The sequence below is a fragment of the Physeter macrocephalus genome, chromosome 8 (genome assembly GCF_002837175.3).
Source record: "Physeter macrocephalus isolate SW-GA chromosome 8, ASM283717v5, whole genome shotgun sequence".
NCBI lineage: Eukaryota > Metazoa > Chordata > Mammalia > Artiodactyla > Physeteridae > Physeter > Physeter macrocephalus.
In genome coordinates this window covers 60,892,719-60,900,640 of record NC_041221.1, presented here as the reverse complement: position 1 = coordinate 60,900,640, position 7,922 = coordinate 60,892,719, and the positions used below count along the sequence as shown (strand labels likewise).

General features: G+C 43.2%; 1 non-coding gene across 1 annotated transcript; it reads left to right on the top strand.

Moving 5' to 3' along the window:
• The first annotated feature begins 7,547 nt into the window (after nucleotides 1–7,547).
• TRNAG-CCC (transfer RNA glycine (anticodon CCC)) lies at nucleotides 7,548–7,620 on the top strand. Its single transcript has one exon. It is a non-coding gene; the product is annotated as a tRNA-Gly (tRNA).
• Nucleotides 7,621–7,922: the final 302 nt, after the last annotated feature.

The following is a 7,922-nucleotide window of genomic DNA, read 5'->3' as shown; positions in this document are numbered from 1 at the left end:
CATCTGCTGTGTGTTTTTCTGTCTTCTCATTTTGTTTATCTTACTGTGTTTGGAGTCTCCTTTTCACAGGCTGCAGGTTCGTAGTTTCCATTGCTTTTGGTGTCTGTCCCCAGTGGCTAAGGTTGGTTCAGTGGGTTGTGTAGGTTTCGTGGTGGAGGGGACTAGTGCCTGTGTTCTGGTGGATGAGGCTGGATCTTTTCTTTCTGGTGGGCAGGTCCATGTCTGGTGGTGTGTTTTGGGGTGTCTGTGGCCTTATTATGATTTTAGGCAGCCTCTCCGCTAATAGATGAGGGTGTGTTCCTGTCTTGCTAGTTGTTTGGCATAGGGTGTCCAGCACTGTAGCTTGCTGGTAGTTGAGTGAAGCTGGGTCTTGGCGTTGAGATGGAGATCTCTGCGAGATTTTTGCCGTTTGATATTATGTGGAGTAGGGAGGTCTCTTGTGGACCAGTGACCTGAGGTTGGCTCTGCCCCCTCAGAGGCACAGCACTGACTCCTGGCTGGAGCAGCAAGAGCCTGTCCTCCACATGGCTCAGAATAAAAGGGAGAAAAAATAGAAAGAAAGAAAGAAAGAAAAAGAAAGAAAGAAAGAAAGAAAGAAAGAAAGAAAGAAAAGAAAGATTAAGTAGGATAAAATAAAATAGTTATTAAAATAAAAAATAATTATTAAGAAAAAAAATTTTTTAAAGGAAAAAAAAACCAGACAGTCAGAACCCTAGGACAAATGGTGAAAGCAAAGCTATACAGACAAAATCTCAGAAGCATACACATACACACTCACAAAAAGAGGAAAAGGGGAAAAAATAATATATCTTGCTCCCAAAGCCCACCTCCTCAATTTGGGATGATTCGTTGTCTATTCAGGTATTCCACAGATGCAGGGTACATCAAGTTGATTGTGGAGCTTTAATCTGCTGCTTCTGGGGCTGCTTGGAGAAATTTCCCTTTCTCTTTGTTCGCACAGCTCCCGGGTTCAGCTTTGGATTTGGCCCCGCCTCTACGTATAGGTCGCCTGAGGGCGTCTCTTCTTCGCTCAGACAGGACGGGGTTAAAGGAGCAGCTGATTTGGGGGTTCTGGCTCAGGCCGGCGGAAGGGAGGGGTACGGATGCGGGGCGGTGGCAGAGGCCGGCGTGACGTTGCACCAGCCTGAGGCGCGCCGTGCGTTCTCCCGGGGAAGTTGTCCCTGGATCCCGGGACCCTGGCAGTGGCGGGCTGCACAGGCTTCTGGGAGGGGAGGTGTGGAGAGTGACCTGTGCTCGCACACAGGCTTCTTGGTGGCGGCAGCAGCAGCCTTAGCGTCTCATGCCCGTCTCTGGGGTCGCTCGGGCCCTTTCTGGAGCTCCTTTAGGCGGCGCTCTTAATCCCCTCTCCTCGTGCACCAGGAAGCAAAGAGGGAAGAAAAAGTCTCTTGCCTCTTCGGCAGCTCCAGACTTCTCCCGGACTCCCTCCCGCCTAGCTGTGGCGCACTAGCCCCTTCAGGCTGTGTTCACACAGCCAACCCCAGTCCTCTCCCTGGGATCCGACCGGAGCCCAAGCCTCAGCTCGCAGCCCCCGCCCGCCCCGGCGGGTGAGCAGACAGGCCTCTCGGGCTGGTGAGTTCTGGTCGGCACCGGTCCTCTGCGGGAACCTCTCCGCTTTGCCCTCCGCACCCCTGTGGCTGCGCTCTCCTCCACGGCTCCGAAGCTTCCCCCCTCCGCCACCTGCAGTCTCCGCCCGCGAAGGGGCTTCTAGTGTGTGGAAACCTTTCCTCCTTCACAGCTCCCTCCCACTGGTGCAGGTCCCGTCCCTATTCTTTTGTCTCTTTTCTTTTTTCTTTTGCCCTACCCAGGTACGTGGGGAGTTTCTTGCCTTTCGGAAGGTCTGAGGTCTTCTGCCAGTGATCAGTGGGTGTTCTGTAGGAATTGTTCCACGTGTAGATGTATTTCTGATGTATATGTGGGGAGGAAGGTGATCTCCGCGTCTTACTCTTCCGCCATCTTCTCTCGAACCTGTAATGTTCCTTTGATTTGTATTTTCCCAATGACTGACAATGTTGAGCATCTTTTCATGTGCTTATTTTCCATCTGTTTATCTTCTTTGGGGAATGTCTGTTCAAATACTTTGCCCAATTTAAAAAATTGAGTTGTTTTCTATTTACTGAGTTTTCTGTAAATTGCAGTAAAATACACGTAACGTAAAATTTACCATCGTAACCATTTTTACGTGTACAGATCAATGGCATTAAGTACTTTCACATTGTTGTGCTACTATCACCATCATCCATCTCCAGAACTCTTTCATCTTGAAAAACTGTAACTCTACCTATTAAGTAATAACTGCCCAGTTCTCCCCAACCCCAGCTCTGGAAACCACCATTTTTCTTCCTATCTCTACGAGTCTGACTACTCTTCAGTATCTCGTATGAGTGGAATCATATGGTGTTTGTCTTTTTGTGACTGGCTTCCTTCACTTAGCATAATTCCTTCAAGATTCATCTACATTGTAGCATGTGTCAGGATTTCCTTTCTTTTTAAGGCTGAGTAATATTTCATTGTATGTATATACCACATTTTTCCTTTCCTTTGTTGATGGACACTTGAGTTGCTTTCACTTTTTAAAAATTAATTAATTAATTTTTGGCTGCTTTGGGTCTTTGTTGTTGCGCGCAGACTTTCTCCAGTTGCTGCGAGCGGGGGCTACTCTTTTGTTGCGGTGCGTGGGCTTCTCATCGTGGTGGCTTCTCCGTTTCAGAGCACAGGCTCTAGGCGTGTGGGCTTCAGTAGTTGTGGCGCACGGGCTTAGTTGCTCCGCAGCATGTGGGATCTTCCCCAACCAGGGCTCGAACCTGTGTCCCCTGCACTGGCAGGCAGATTCTTAACCACTGCACCACCAGGGAAGTCCCTGCTTTCACTTTTTGGCTTACTGTGAATAACGGGCTATATGAACACAAATGTAGAAATATCTTTTTCAGTCCCTGCTTTTAATTACTGAGTTTTGAGAATTCTTTATATATTATGAATACAAGTCCTTTATCAGAAATACGATTTACAAACGTTTTTTCCTAGTCTGTGCCTTTTCTTTTTATTTTCTTAATGTATTTCAAAGAGAAGAATTTTTAAGTTTTGATTTAGTCCAGTTTATAATTGTTGGCTTTAGATCTAAGAAATTTTTGCCTAACTTGAGATCACAATGACTTGGGAACTTCTCCTGGTTTTGTTTTTGTTTTTTTCCCTGCAGAAAGCTTTATTGTTCCCACTTGGTCCAAAGCTTGGGAAAAGGCTCCAGGGTGGTTAAAATGATGCCTAGTGGCTGCAGAGAAAGGCTTCAGGCAGAAGCCCTGACAACAGAGGGGCTCCTCAAAGGCCGCTGGGCTCCAGAGGCTCTGAGTTGCGCTCGAGGGTGAGCCTTGAAAAGAAACTCGTCCAGCCCAACCTGGGGGCCAGGTCAGCCTGTGAGGTTAGTCAGGTGGTCGCCCATCTTCTTGATGAGTTTCACCTGCTCTTCTAGGAAGTGGCTCTCCAGGAAGTCACAGAGGTGGGGTCTGCCGGTCCAGGGGCATGCAGATCCAAAAGGGCCTGGTTCAAGCTCATCTCCCTGAGAACGGCGGCTTCCATAACGTCCTGGGGTTTACCCCGCTTATCTTGAGATGGCTGCAGGTCCTGGAAGAGGGCGTGGCTGCTCTGCTCGTTTTGCATTTTCAAGAGCCGCTAGGCGCCCTCGCGCTTCTCCTCCGCCAATTCGCGGAAGGAGGGGTCCGTCCGTGCCCTCCAGAGCCACATCCTTCCGGTGGAAATAGAAGCCCAAAGAGAGCTAAGTGACCGCAGATGCATGTTGACCAGGGGGTAGACGGTGGTCCTCACCTGGGTAGAATAATTCTGACGAATCTGGGAGCTCGTGGTGTTGGCTGGTCCTAGAGGCGGAGGGTAGCTAAGGGGTTGAATCTGACGGTTGCGATTGGAGAAAAGGTTGGAGGGTGCTGCGAGGCTGGAGGAAAGGGCGTCCCTGGGTCTGTCTGTCCAAATGCTACTGAAGCAAGAGACAGATCCACAGGACCCTCTGGCCTTGTGAACTGCGGAACTTCTGATAGACGTTTTTTAAGACACATTTTATAGTTTTAGGTTTTAGATTACAATTGGTACTATGATCCATTTTGAGTTCATCTTTTAAATGATACAAGGTGTGGATCAGAATTCATTTTTGCGTATAGGAATATCCAGTAGCTCCAGCATCACTTGTGGAAAAGGCTATCTTTTCTTCACTGCATTGCTTTTGTATCTTTGTAAAAAGCAGTTATTCATATATGTGTAGGTCTCTTTGTGGACTCAGTCTATTTCACTGATCTGTTTGTCTTTCTTGATGCCACACTATCTCGATTACTGTAGCTTTATGATGTTTTGAAATGAGGTAGCATTAGTCCTCCAATTTTGTTTTCCTTTTTCAAAGACACTTTGGCTATTCGAGATCTTTTGCATTACCATATGAATTTTAGAATCAGCTTGTCTGTTTCTATACAAAAGCTTGCTGGGTTTTGATTGGGATGGTGTTGAAACTATAGATCAGTTTGAGGAGAAATGACATCTTAACAATACTGAGTTTTCCATGAACACCATACCTCTTCCATTTATTAAAGTCTTCCTTAATTTTTCTCAGCAATGTTTTATAGTTTTCATTGTACATAGCTTGCATATTTTTGGTCAGATTTATCCCTAAGTATTTCATATTTTTATGCCATTTTAAATGTAAATTTTAATTCAATTTCTAATTGTTAATTGCTAGTGTATAGAAATACAATTGTTTTTTATATATTGACCTTGAGTCCTGCAACTTGCTAAAACTAACTTAGTTAATTAATTAATTTATACAATTTTTAAAGGTTACTTTCCATTTACAGTTATTACAAAATATTGGCTATATTCCCTGTGTTGTACAATACATTCTTTTTTTTTTTTTTTTTTTTTTTTTTTGTGGTATGTGTTACAGGTGTACACTATAGTGGTTCACAGTTTTTAAAGGTTATACTCCAGTATAGCCATTTACAAAATATTGGCTACATTCCCTGTGCTATACAATATATCTTGTAGCTTATTTTAGACATAATAGTTTGTACGTCTTAATCCCTTTCCCTTACACTTCCCCTCCCCCCTTCCCTCTCCCCATTGGTAACCACTAGTTTATTCTCTACATCTGTGAGTCTGTTTCTTTTTCGTTTTATTCACCAGTTTGTTGTATTTTTTTTTTAGATTCCACATATAAGTGATATCTCTGTCCTTGTCTTTCTCTGTCTGACTTATTTCACTTAGCATAATGCCCTCCAAGTCCATCCATGTTGCTGCAAATGGCACTATTTCATTCCTTTTCATGGCTGAGTCATATTCCATTGTATATATGCACCACATCTTCTTTGTCCATTCATCTGTCGATGGACATTTAGGTTGTTTCCATGTCTTGGCTATTGGAACTACTGCTGCTGTGAACATAGGGGTGCATGTATCTTTTTGAGTTAGTGTTTTTGTTTTTTTCAGATATATACCCAGGAGTGGAATTGCTGGTGCTAAACTCATTTATTAATTCTAGTACCTTTTAAATTAATTCCATCTGATTTTCTACATAGACAATCATGTCTTCTATACATAAAGACAGTTTTACTTTTTTCTAATCTGGCAGCTGTATCTTTATTTTAACCATATTGCACTGGTTAGACCCTCCAATCTAACATTGAATAGAAATGTCAAAAGTGCATATCTTTGTCTTATTCCTGAACTTATGGGGGTAAATATTCAATATTCACTATTAAATATGGTGTTAGCAATAGGTTTTTTGTAAAGGCACTTTATCAGATTGAAGAAGTTCTCTTCTCATCCCAGTTTGCTGAGAGTTTTTTCTTTTGTTTTTTAAAGAATTGATGATGGATTTTGTCAAATACTTTTTCTGCATCTATTGAAATGATCACACAGGGTTGTTGTTATTTTAGTTTTTAGCTTAAAAAAAGTCCTGTATGGTGAGTTAAGTTGATTGATATTTGAATGTTAGCCCAATTTTGCATTCTTGGGATAAGTGCCATGTAATGGGGATACATTGGGATAAACTCTATGTAATTATGATGTGTTATCATTTTTATATATAGTTGGATACAAATTACACTTAAAATTTATTTGAAATTTTTGCATCTATGATCTTTAGTGGTATGGGTCTGTAGTTTTCTTTTCTTGTAATATCTCTCTGGTTTTGGTATCAGGATTATGCTGGCTGCATAGATGAGTTAAGAAGTATTCTATCCTCTTCAATTTTCTGGAGAAGTTTGTGTAGAATTAGTGTTATTCCTTAAATATTTGGTAGAATTTGGTAAAGACATCTGGCCCTAGACTTTTCTTTGGGGAGGATATTTAACTATAAACTCAATTTCTTTAATAGATATAGGGCTATACAAGTTATTTACTTCTCCTTGAGTAAGCTTTGGTAGTTTGTAGAATTTCTCCATTTTATTTTATTTTTTCTGTATTTTCTTTATTTATTTTTGGCTGCATTGGGTCTTCATTGCTGTGCGCGGGATTTCTCTAGTTGGGGCAAGCGGGGGTACTCTTTGTTGTGGTGTGAGGGCTTCTCATTGCGGTGGCTTCTCGTTGCGGCGCACGAGCTCTGGGCACGCAGGCTTTAGTAGCTGTGGCACACGAGCTCAGTAGTTGTGGCTCGAGGGCTCTAGAGTGCAGGCTCAGTAGTTGTGGCACATGGGCTCAGTTGCTCTGCAGCATGTGGGATCTTCCCGGACTAGGAATCGAACCCGTGTCCCCTGCATTGGCAGGCAGATCTTAACCACTGCACCACCAGGGAAGTCCCGAACTTCTCCATTTTATTTTCTAAGTTGTTGAATTTATTGGCACAAAATTATTCATTATATTTTCTAATTATTCTTTCAATACCTTAGACTCTCTAGTGATACCACTTCTCTCATTCTTGATACTGGTCTTCTTTCTTTTTCTTTTTTGTGTCTTCTTTCTTTTTCTTTTTCTGATCAATCTGGCTAGAGGTTTATTAATTTTATTGATTTTAAAGAACCAACTTTTAGTTTTACTGATTTCTGTTGTTTTCCTGTTTTCTATTTCATTGATTTCTTCTGATTTTTATCATTTCCTCTCTCTCTTTTTTTTTTTTTTTTAGTACGCAGGCCTCTCACTGTTGTGGCCTCTCCCGTTGTGGAGCACAGGCTCCGGACGCGCAGGCTCAGCGGCCATGGCTCACGGGCCCAGCCGCTCTGCGGCATGTGGGATCTTCCCGGACCGGGGCACGAACCCGTGTCCCCTGCATCGGCAGGCGGACTCCCAACCACTGCGCCACCAGGGAAGCCCGATTTCCTCTCTTTTGCTACTTTGGATTTCATTCATTTTTTCCCCACTAGTTTCATAAGGCAAAAGGTGAGGCATTTGGTAGTATAAATTTCCTCCTAAATACTTTTTTAAGGGCTGTGTTAGATTTCTGTTGCTTTTGTAACAAATTTCCACAAACTTAATGGCTTAAAACAATACAAAATTGTTCTTTTAAAATTTTGGAGGTTAAAAGTCCAAATTCAGCGACTTCCCTGGTGGTCCAGTGGTTAAGACTCTGCGCTCCCAATGCAGGGGGCCCAGGTTCGATCCCTGGTCAGGGAACTAGATCCCACATGCATGCCGCAACTGAGAGTCCACATGCCGCAACTAAGAAGTCTGCATGCTGCAACTGAGAAGTCCGCATGCCACAACTAAGAGTGTGCATGCCGCAGCTAAGTCCGCGTGCCGCAACTGAGAGTCCGCATGCCGCAACTAAGACCTGGCGCAGCCATAGATAGATAAATATAAATAAATAAATAAATAAAGTCCAAATTCAGATTTATTGAGCTAATGTCAAGGTGTTGGCAGAGCTGGTTCCTTCTGGAATCTCTGAGGAGAGAATCTGTTTCCTTGCCTTTTTCATC